Consider the following 12,191-nt stretch of genomic DNA (forward strand, 5'->3'; position numbering starts at 1 on the left):
TGAGGGAAACATCAGACACACAGAACGTTTTAAAATAAATATTACAATAGTTTTTTCTTTGCTGTCACTCACAGGGCCTAGGATGATACAGACTCTTAAGTGTGGGGTCTTAAAAACAATGTTAATAATTGTTGCAGCTGCCTTTGGAGTTCTTTTAAAAAGGAAAACCTCTTAATGCCAGGGCTGTAAATCTTTTAAAAAATATTAAGAATGTCATACAACTGTATAGTACCCCAAACTGTACAATGCACTTTTATATATTAATACTCTCATTTAATACTAATACCAATCTGGGTGGTAGTTTTCCTAATTTGGAAACCAGACACAGAGAGGTAAAAGAATTTTTCCTGGTTCTTGCTATAATAAGCAATAGACCCTGGACTAGAAGTGACTTCATTTCAAGACGCTATGGAAATAAAGCATGTGAAAGACCAGAAATAAAAAATAAACACAACACACACCCCAAAACAACACACACCCCAAAACAACACACACCCCAAAACAACACACACACACACACACATGCACACGCACACACCAAGACCACCATTTAACAGAAAACGCCTCAGAGAACAGATGACAATTTTAGAAACTGGGTCAGTTCACTTCTGGACAGCAACCAAAAAGACTGGCCTTGTTCTATCAAGTACTTTCCATCTCCTTTGAAATCGAGGGAACCTGGTTGTTTTGCAGCCAATTCAGTTTATGAAGAAGCTTAGCAAAATCTACAGCTTAAAAAAGGAGACTGCATCTTAAATATAAAGCATTAGGGAAAAAGATACCTGAGTTACCATGGTGGAATCAAGAATGTTTTCTTTTTTAGTTTATTATTCAATGTTTCTTTTTATTGTTTTAAGAAGTTGGATTCCTCTAGCACTGAACAAAAGGAAACTACAGACATCTTTAAAGGGTGCCTTGGGAAAGTTAATCCCATAAGCCCGTGTGACTTCCACTCAGCTGATCCTAACAGTTGGTTCAATGGTCAATCTTAGACTTCTAAAAGGTTAATGAAACATAATTTGTCTTTCCAGGTGGATAGAAGCATGGGTAAGAAGAAAGGTGGGCCAGAATTACAGAATCCCAGCACTTTGGGAGGCTGAGACGGGTGGACCACTTGAAGTCAGGAGTACCAGCCTGGCCAACATGGAAAAACCTCATCTCTACTAAAAATACAAAAATTAGCTGGGCGTGGTGGGGCAGGCCTGTAATCCCAGCTACTCGGGAGGCTGAGGCAGGAGAATAGCCTGAACCAGGAGGCGGAGGCTGCAGTGCGCCAAGATCGTGCCATTGCACTGTAGCCTGGGTGACAGAGTGAGACTCCATCTCAAAAAAACAAACAAACAAACAAAAAGGCAGAGACAAAGTAAGTCTAAGAAGAAGAGAGAAATGACAAGAAAAGATGAAAGATATAAAGAATGGAGAAAAACAAAGGGCGGCAAGCAAACAAAGACACTTAGAGATAGGTTTGGTAACATGGCCAAGTGCCCCTCACCAGCCAGGTCCTCGCTATGGAAGGGACCCAGAGATTCAGGCTCCTGGTGACAATTCCACATCCTATGGTTTCTCTGAGGGTTATACTCTGATGTCTCGGGTGTCAGCAAATGGGAGTTGGAGAAAACACCAGGCGTACCTGATTCACCACTATTTATTTACCATCAACCTCCATCTACCATGGAGAGAAGCCTATTTTACCTGGATCACTGTTAATGTGGTATAGAGGTATGCTGAGAATAACATAAGCCACCTTTAATCCTATGCTCTTTCAAGAGAAGCTTAAAAGTGTCAAGGGCTGTGTGTGTGTCTGTGTGCTCTCCTGACCCTTGAAAATGCAACTAATACTGCCAAATACTGAATGGAATACAGTGAGTTGAGCTTTTCTCCCCACTCCAACTCCCACCCCCTTCTATGATGTCCATTCTAGAAGCCTTCAGTAATATATGTCAAAGCTGAGTAGCTCAGGCACTCCTGTGGGAGACAGATAGGCCAACAAGAGCAAGCAGGTCACTCTTCGCAGTGTTAAACGTCTCACTAGCTTTTAGACATAACGCACCATGAGGCCAGTCTGTGGGATGGACTCTTGTTCCTACCCTTCCCACCACCACGCCCAGCAGCTTAGGCAGAGGGCTGGGGCATGAGGGCCTATGCCAGGCCCAAGAGCTTTTGGAGAAGGAGTAAGCGAAGTAATACAAGGTGAACAGGCTCTGGAGTCTAGAAAAAAATGCTCTTGCATCTAGGACTTAGAAACTTGGGAAATCAGATGGACAGGTGAGGGCAATATCCCAAATTTCCTCTACTCTATTTTAAGAGGTGGAGTAATTCACATGGCTTTGAAGTTAAGTCTGGACAATCTTCAACTGGAGACTTTCAACTGAAAAAATATAAGGCCATTTTATTACAGAAAAGCTAATCCCTCCCTTCTACAATAGGGGGCATAGTGCTGGGATTAAAGAATCCAAAGGCAAAGAAACTAGACTCCTGCCCCCTTCCCCCAATGCATACACACCTTCTTTCCAAGTGGCTGGCTTATTCCCTGCTTCCTAAAGAAGAGGCAAGAGGAACAGAGTGGAGCTTGCCAAGGAGATTCCTGCAGGTCCCTCTCTATCCTCAAAGTTACAGCAGATGTGTGGCTATGGTTCTCCATGACTTCAGTGTCCTCGCCACCCCCACATGGAGGCAGCAAACACACTATAACATGGTTCTGCCCCAAGAGACCAGACGTTTGCCATTCTGCTTTGCTCCCCTGTGCGCTGCCTTCACAGCATACCATGGAAAACAGACATTCTAAGCCAGAACAACAAGAGCATCTTCCCATCAAGCAACAACAACAGCCTTCCTCCCCAAGGATAGGTTAGGTAATTTGAAAATGAATGTTCTGAAATTTTAACTAATATATGAGTTATGGTTCAATAGGAAATGGTGATAAAGAGGAGGAAACAAGAGGATTATAAATTATAAAAGTGAGACACAGTGTTGGTAACACACACACACAAATGGTCTGAGAGCCAGATGGGGAGAAACAGAGGCCAGGAAGGGCCAAGAGTGACAAGTGGTAGAGGGTCCGTCACTTTCATACACCCACTTCTGGCACACAGGCTAGGGGGTTCTTGCACTTGGTCAAATGATAGGTCAGGATATCTAATCTTTAGATTCAGGGCTATCACTGTAAAATGTAAATCGCAGTCTCCAGTGATTTAGGACTATCTCAATTTAAAGGCACAACACAGAGGAGCCCCCAAGAGGTTACTTGGCCTGGCCCACTTCCCTTGCCTAAGTGACTATTTAAACCAGGGGTCACAAATTCAGATGACTGCAAGGGTCAAGAAAGAATGAGATGAGTGAAAGGTCAGGTCTGGGAAGACAGTGAGGAATGGGGCATCCGGGGAGTCTGCTACTCAGCTCTAGCCCCAGCAAAGCAGGAACAAGCCCCATGTGCCAAGAGCTTCCGATACTCAAGAAACAGAGTTGAGAGACTGTGTAAAATAATTTGCTGTTTTAATGTTGGAAACTCATGCTAATACTTTGGAAATTTTGTAGGAGTTGGGCCTGGTTGGCTAGTTTGCCTCTTCTACTGCACACCTTCCATGTCAGTCAGGGGATTCTTTGTTCCTGTAAACCTCCGGGAGAGAAAACTCTCTACCTGCCTCTTGGCCCCTCTGGGTTGTACTGCTAGGGCTTCACTGCCCACAGAAAGCCAGGGAGAAGAGTAGGCAAAGAGAGATACGGGCCAAGTCAGTCTGAATATCAACTCCACCTCTCGGAATGTGATTTTTGGCAAGTTACTGGCTCTCTCTCCGTCTCTGTTCCTTTATCCCTAAAGCTGGGGGAAATTCTTTATACCTCTGGAGATTCTTTTGAGGATTGTTTTGAGCATTTCACAAGAAGAGATCTTGTCTATTTTGTACTAGTACCCAAATACCCAGCACCTATCCCGCTGCCTTACATACATACAGTAGGCACTCAATATATGCCAAATTTAATTATAATGTTTGGGAAGATCTCCTGTAAGTCTGGCACCAGTTGAACCTATTTCCTTTCATTCTCTCCTCTTCTGATGCTTTAATGTCAATATTCATATCTACTTCTCGCTTGGTCAGAATATTTTGAAATTAAACTTTATAGAAGTCCAAATTAAGAATAAATACTGAAGAGTTTTTTCTTAAGAAGCATGGCACACTTTTAGGTCAGCAAGGCACTATTTGGGTACTACTGGCGACAGCTTTTTGCGCACTTTAGAAGAAAAAAAACTAAACACAAGAGATTTCATTGTCCTATTAATAAATTAAGGAATCATGCATTAAGTTTAGCATTCTCAACTCATGTTTGCCAATAGTGCACATCACTGCAAAGGGAGTACACAGTGGCTATTCCAGGCAACTCTTGATCCATTTGTTCACTTTGGATTGACAAGGCTGAATTATATTCATCTAGAACAAATGTTTACTAACCATGTCTTATTTACCCGGGTTTCTTTGATTTTATGCTGAAAGAATCCCAGAGCCCTCCAAATAATTTCAACTTCCCTCTCCCTTGGTGGGGCGGGGGGAGGGGGTTGCTGTACAATTCAGGCAAACATATTTCCTATGATTTGGTGAGAAACTGAAATAACAGCCTGATGGGTTACTTCAGAGTGACCCACTGCAATGGGAGCACTGTTAAAGAAGCGTTAAGGGGACCAGCTATCTCTCCAATAAAAAGTTTCTAATTAAGGAACTAAAATATTCTCAAGATCATCTTGGGGACAAGCTATAAGTAGGATGTTACCTTAATTGGGGCTAGTGCTTACAACTGAAACTGCTTAGCAAGCCAGAATGGGTTATATGCCTTGTTACTATTGAGAAGAAACTTTCATTAATCTGCAGAAGAAAACTATTTGGCCTGAAGGGCTCTGCTGGAAAGCAATCTCAGAGGTTCACTGTTAACCTCTGCTTTTCTGGGGCTTAGATTCTGTTCCCTTTTTTTTTTTTTTTTTTTTTTCTGAGACAGGGTCTCACTCTGTCGCCCAGGCTGGAGTGGAGTGGTGCCATCTTGGCTCACTGCAGCCTCAACCTCCCAGGCTCAAGTGATTCTCCCACCTCAGCTTCCCAAGTAGCTGGGACTACAGGTGTGTGCCACCCATGCCCAGATAATTTTTTGTAGAGACAGGGTTTTGCTATGTTGCATAGGCTGGTTTCAAACTCCTGGGCTCAAGTGATCCTCCTGTGTTGGCCTCCCAAATTGCTGGGATTACAGGCATGAGCCACTGTATCTGGCCATATTCTGTACTTATTATCAGCATCTCCTTAGTGCAGCTTATTCTTTTTGAGGGAGTACCATGTCCCAGGTTGTTAAGCCTCTCCACAGGGATCTAGTGTTTGCCTCCACTATGGCCTGAGGGCGTTCAATGCTCTCAAACCAGTTTCTGCCAAAACAGCTGAAGTTATACCATGCAGGTAGTAGTGTAACTATGAACCCCAGAGCTATTCAAACAGTGTAAAACCTGGGTTTCCATCCCCCTGGTCTGTGCCCCAACACACAGACTTAAAGCCCCAAACAGACTGGGGAAAATCTTCTTGCCCCCCTTTCACAAGCAATTTCTGTGTGAGTATAGACACCATAGCCCCTAGAGCCTAGAGCCTACAGCTGGGTCTGAAACACTCTAAGGCCAGTGGCATCAATGTCTTCTGGCACCTAAGAATTTCCCTGCCCTGCTTTAAAGCTCGTATGTACTTGAAAATATTTAACCAATATAATACCTTAGGACTTTTTGGGGTGGGTGGTCAGAAGTAGGCCAGGCTTAGGACTTTTTGGGGTGGGTGGTCAGAAGTAGGCCAGGCTGCATGAGCTCAGTATACCATTCTGCCAGAATTGGGTTCCCTAAATGCAATTCTGCCATATTTAGGTCCCATATGTAGCCAATTCTAGCTGTCATTTAGGCTACAACTAGAATTATGTTCTTTGTAGCCTAAGCTAATTGCTGTGACTCTTTCACTAACTCATCCTCATTACAGAGTGCTACTGGGGGGAGAAAGTGCTTACGGGTAGCCCAGGCCTTGAGAAACCTACCCTTAGCCAGAAGCAGCAGGTCCAGGCAGTTACCCCAAGGAAACAGGTCACCTTCCTTCCCAAGGCTGCATTTTCCACACCCAAGTCTGCCCTCAGTTCTGTGGAAAGGAATCTGCCTTCCATTAACTTTTCCATGATTTAGAACTGGATGACTGCACACTGATGTTTTAGTAGAATGAGAGAAGCAAAGACAGCAAGAAATGCAACAAGGGCACAACCACCTTAACACATCAGGGAGGTCTGCAGGGAGTCACTGCGTTCTCCGACAGCAAGCAGCCAAGAGAACAGCCACAGAAAGCAGTTCCAGCAGCTGACCCTGGGGTCCTCTCTGATCTCATTACAGCAGTTGACACTAGTCCTCACAAAACAAACAGAGGAAATTTATGCTTGCCTTAGCTGTGGAAAGCTCCACATTCCTTATTAACGAGTGTTTCAGCTTCTGAGACCACAGCCGCTGGAATGGGGAGGAGGTCAGCTGTGCTCCCAAGAAAGAACTGTGGCTGCTTGCCTTGCCCTCTTTCTGGGGCTGGATATACAGGCAGCGAGCCTGGGGCCTAGGCTGTCTGCTCAGGTGACTGAGGGGAAGTTCCCTTTCTGCTAATGTCAACTTCCCTCGGCTCAGACGGTGGGGTCATTTCCTCTTAAACAGCACTGGGAAACTCACTGTAAGGGAGTCCTGAGGGGATCCACCTGCTAAGGTCGCAATTCCAAGAGAGAGGTTGTTCTGCATAACCATACTCAAAAGTACTCTTGCCTGCACCTTCAAAAACTTTACTGAACTTGCAATTCCAACTTAAAACATTATTTCATATCCTTTAATTCAATCTTAGAAGTAACTGAGCAGCCAGCTCATGACGTAAAGCGTGAGCTTCTAAACCAACAATGTGGAGCAGAAGTTCTGAACCAGAGTGGTTTTGTCTCCCAGGGGACATCTGGCAATGCTGTAGACATTTTTGGTTGTCATGACCCGGGGGAGGGTGCTACTGGCATCTAGTGGGTGAGACCAATGATGCTACTGAAGATCCTACCACGTACAGGACACACCCCATAATAAAGAATTACTGGTCCAAAATGTCAATAGTGCTGAGATTGGGAAATCCTGACGGGGAGGGAACATTCAAGGATATGGGTAGACTTAAAATCATGCCAACTCATAATCACATTATAATAATGCGGCATCATGCAACTTGGGGTCCCCAAAATGTAAACAATTACCAACCATAAAAATTTACCAGTTCTCTCCTTGAGCGAAGTAAAAGCTGTAACTTACACAGAGTAAGACCATCAGAGTTGCCTGGAAGAAGTGGAACAGCTTCAGTGTTGGACTATGTTATCATCAATATCATCAGTGCCTTGTTTACTCCAGGTCAAGGTGTGATCTGAGTGTCTACTATCAAAATTCAGTGGTAGCTATTAACAGAAGGAGTTTACACGTGAAGTTCTATGGTCACTAAAACCGTCTAAATAACCTAAGAATATCTAGCTCTGGAAAAAACTGCAAAATGTTTCAACTTTTAAAATACCAACAAAATATGAGGAACAATGTTGATGTTGACCTACATTCTATCTAGGGTGGCTAAAAGAAATAGCTGCACAATAGGGCTCTAAATAAATGCAGAATTGAAGAAATGCATCATAACAAAAATAATCAGGGTGACTATTTTGAAATGCTCCCCATTTCTGTTTTTCTTTCTGTTTTCAAATATTCCCTCTCATCCACGTGGCATATTTTCATTACATTTGTTGTAAGAATGTACATTTAGATAATCTACTCACTATTATTTTATGCATTCTTTTACTCCAGCCAAAAAGGGAAAAAGTCCCTACCCAAACAAAGCTAATGCATGTAAGCAAATTTGAAGGAAAAAAAGAATTTCATGAATGAGCAGAAGACAATTTTTTAATGGAATGTTTTAAAGGCTTGTGGTATAAACAGTAAACAAAATTGATTCACTAACATTAATACTGTTTGCCATGATGTGAGAGTTGGTCTTTTTTTTTAATGCCCCAGAAGCCAAAGGAAAATAAATACTGTGGTAGGGAAAAATAATACCTTACTTGGCATTTTGAGGTCATTGCTCAATCCTTCTTGAGCAAGAAAACCATAGTAATGACTTTGTTTTACCTACCGCAATCATGGTACACCTCGCAGCAATCCTCCACAATATTTTCCTCCCTCTGTTCAAGTCCTGCTAAATAATCTCTGGAAACCATTAACCAAGAGCACGGTTCCAATTTTCCTGTTCTCCCTCCCCTGCTGCCTCAGTGTCATGTTGGCGTCAGGACAAAGCAAACTTGTATGACATCACAGAGCAAGCTCATTTTCTGTAAACCAGCCCCTTGGTAGTTTACCGCTACTGGAACCCAACGCTGTCAACAGTGTGGTCTTTGTTTGGTGGGTGTTGCTCTAAAAATTTTTTTAAAGTTTCCCAACACCTCCTTCTTCTTTTAAACAGAGGCAAGCTGCTGGAGGCGCCGTCCTCGCCTGGCCCGCCCCACTCTGTAAACTAGACATTACCTTATACACAAATGACTCTAGGCATTCCTCAGTCTAGCTGCCTCACTGCAAAATTCCTATGCTCCTCAGCAGCAGGGCAGCGCACATTCCCCTGGCTTCCCCTCTTTCCTCTTCCCCCACCCTCCTCTTTTTCTTTTCTTTTTTTTTTTTTTTTAATTTCCACTGCCTCACTGTGTTTTTGTGTAAATGATCTCACATGACTCAACAAATCCATCTGCCTGAAGCAGGCCAAGTCTGGAGCCCTCCCAGGAGGGAGGAGAAGAATTGCTTTGTGGAAAGGACCTGGAGCTCTGCCCTTTCTCTGGCTCGAATTACCCGCCTGTCAGGCCTGACGGATTTGGCTAAAAATAAAAGGAAGCGGGCCGTGAAAAGCAGATGAATGGGCTCAGCAGTTCCTTAGATAACACAGGCCTGCTGTTGCCCAAAGCTCCCCAAACAGAAACTTCAAATGCAGGGCCTCTGAGTGCAGTGATGTGGCTTCCAGGTGAACGAGGCCTGTCAAATCCACTGGAGTTGGGGGACATGGCCTGGGCTGTGAATTTCGGTTTCCTTTCCGCGCGTGTGTGTGTGTGTGTGTGTGTGTCACACAGAGAGTGAGAGTGCACGCAAGAGAGATTGAGAGAGTGAGAGAACCAGTCTAGTATTAAAAGGTTCTCAGAAAACAGTAGACTTCAGCGGAGTGAAGGCTTGTAAAAAAAGAAAAAAATTTGTTGTTTCCACTACAAAATTATCCTTCTCCCCACCTCCAACACCAGACATTTTCAGCCTCCCTATGATGTCACTTCTCTGTTTAGAGCCAGCAAAGAGCTAAAAGTCTTTCTTGTAAGTGTATGCCCAGCGCCTGCAGTGGGTATTAAGCACTTAGGTTGGCAATGTAATGACACACTGTAACAATCTGTAATATGAGGCAGTCAGCAAAGCCCTGGCTCTGAAAGCTATTTCTCCCGACCATTAACCATATGTTTGGCTCCTCAGATAGCCAAGCGGGTGTTCCAGCTTACCATCTGGTTTCTATCCACACAAGCAACTGCAAAGCACAGGCTATGTCCCTCTGGAGCTGTGTGTTTCTTTTTCTCTCTCTTTTCCGCTCTTCTCTTCCCCTTTCCTCCTCCCAGCTCCTTTGGTTCCTTCTGCTAAAGAATTCTCTGCCATTCATCACGTACAAAGAAAACTTTACCTGACATGGCAGCGGCAGAGCCATTAAGAATGCACAGCTGTATTGTAAACACGCCAGAGGGCCATTTACCATCCACGGAATCTGTACAAGTCGGGCTCTACCCCTTCCTCATCTCCTACTGAGTGCTGACACTTGATCCAGCATGTTAAAAACAGGTACATTCTTGAGAGATCCAGGGATTGCTGTGGTGCCCTTCATACTCACTTCATATTCTGGGAGTGGGGCTTTAAAACACACACACACACACACACACACACACACACACACACACACACACACACGCTCCCGAAGTTTGCCTCTGCATTCAATCTGCCTGACCTCAGTCTCACACAGGATGACATACCACCACTGCAAATAACCAACTTAACTACAGGTTTTGATTCTTTTTTCTGCTCTAAGGGTTTGATCCCAAGTGTGTATTTTTCTGAGTTTTTTTTTTCCGCCTAAACAGCCCACATTGAAAGAGATGACACTTCAGAAGAATAAGAACATGCAGCCGCTTGTAACAAATTGACAACCTGCAAAACTTATGCTTATTTACATCTGCACTTTTTAATAGTACACAGCAATGAAATGGAACCTACTATCAGAATTTATAGAATTTTTTCACAATGTTTCCAAAGTATTTACCCCAGAGTTTCTCTGCTACAGGATTTAAGGTCCTTTATAACTCTATACATTTTTAAATGTATGAAGGAAGATGTATTTGATATATAGAAATTAGGTCACTTTTCTTCCTGTCCCCCTAAGAATAAGGTCTGCATTAGCAGCCCATTTTACCGAATTAGGAAATTAAAGTTAATTCTTTCCCACACACTGAAAAAATAAGGGCTGGTTTCTAACTATCAAGAACAAAAGAAAGAATATCATTAAAAAGTGACTAACCAGAATGTCAGATTTTATCAATGTGGCAGAGCTACAGAGGATTTGTCAGGGGAGGACTGTTTATTCAGGCTAACAAGGGTGCCAGGAAGGCCACTACCTATGTAAACTTCTTAAACCCACTGCCCTTGTCAGTCCTCATTTCCATGATCTGAAATAGGTGTTGTGTTAGCTATTTCTATCAATAAGGGACATTAAAATTCTGCTGCATGTAGGTTTTTAGAGAGTGACAGAAAAGGGAATTTTTAATTTCAGAAGCCTTAGGAAAATTGTCCACAGATGATGGCGTCTATTAAATGCTGTTTGAGGTCTCAAAACCATAATACAAACTTTAAATTGCATTAGCTTGACTGCCAAGAAAAACAATAACAGCATAGTTAATAAAAAGAAAGAAAAATTAGCAATTTAAAACTTCAGTATTTTCATAGTTAACTACCTGGTTTTCTAAGCACTGCAGAATCATTTTATTACAGGTATTTGTGCTTTTGATAAATACTGGTGCCTGGGCCCCTTTCCTCCAGCTCAATTATACAAGGATCCCTGAGTGGGGAGGTATTTTTGAAAAGCTTCCCAATTTTGTGCAACTAAAGTTGAGAAGTGTTGCCTTATGTGAACTAACATGATAGTAGAAACCATCTCATCAAAATAAAAATGAAACCTTTGGTATAGAAATGTAAATGAAATTTAGGAATAGAACAGTAGCTTTCCAAACTTGTTCTGAAGTGAAATCTTCAATCAAACAAAATCTTACATGAAATCCCTGTAAGCAAGATAGGTAAAAAGCAGTAATTGATACTGTCCTTTTATACTTTTAGTCTGTACAATATTCATGGATTTTTTAAGTTCAAAGTTATAATTTTTAAATCATAAGTCACCCAGTGAGAAAAAGGAGGCCATTTTATTGAACACAAAACCTGAAATTGAGGTTAAAGCTGAAAGGTCCAGTCCTATACACCTCAGCATCTAATTTTTTCCATGGCCAATGGTTAAGATGATCAAGGTCTGATGTATATAAAAATAGCAGTGTGTATAGCAGGATGAAAATTAGTTCATAAGTTAATGTAATAAACATCCATTAAGTGCTTACTACACACGAGGTACTGCCCTGTGGTCATCAGAGAAATAAGTTGCAGCCTTTCCCTTGAGGAGTCTACTTAAGACGACACCTAATGGCAGAACAGCAAGACAAATGCAATAATGGAGGTGCTGAGAGACACTATATGGGAAGGAGTGGCTAATTCTGCTTGAGGAAATAGGGCATGACATCACCAGCAAGGGACAATTAAGTCAGGTCCCAAAAGTGTGAACAGGATTTTTGACACCTAAAAAAGGAGGGACATTTCAGAAAGAAGAAACTGAATGTGAAAAAAATTAAAACCTGTAAGTATAAACAGGGTTGGTGAGTCTGGGAGTTATGAGAAATTCTGCGAGGGACAGGAAGGGCTGGGAGATGAGGCCAAAGAGGTAACTGAGTCCAGGTTATAAGAAACTCTAAATGTCATGATATAGCTTAGACCAGTGCTGGACAACAGAAACACAAGGTGAACTAAACCTGTAATTTAAAACTTTTTA

General features: G+C 42.6%; 1 protein-coding gene across 6 annotated transcripts in view; it reads right to left on the reverse strand.

Annotated features, from left to right (window-relative positions):
• Positions 1-12,191, reverse strand: part of BACH2 (BTB domain and CNC homolog 2) — a 364,684-nt gene that overhangs the window by 277,475 nt on the left and 75,018 nt on the right. The window contains exon 1 of one of the 6 annotated variants that reach the window (XM_016956008.3): positions 8,172-8,667. The exons of the other annotated variants lie outside the window; for them this stretch is intronic. The gene's annotated coding sequence lies outside the window, so the exon portion shown is untranslated. Of the gene's footprint in view, positions 1-8,171; positions 8,668-12,191 lie in introns of those variants that run through there. 6 annotated transcript variants of the gene reach the window in all.

This window comes from Pan troglodytes, chromosome 5 (assembly GCF_028858775.2).
Source record: "Pan troglodytes isolate AG18354 chromosome 5, NHGRI_mPanTro3-v2.0_pri, whole genome shotgun sequence".
In the NCBI taxonomy this organism is placed as follows: Eukaryota; Metazoa; Chordata; class Mammalia; order Primates; family Hominidae; genus Pan; species Pan troglodytes.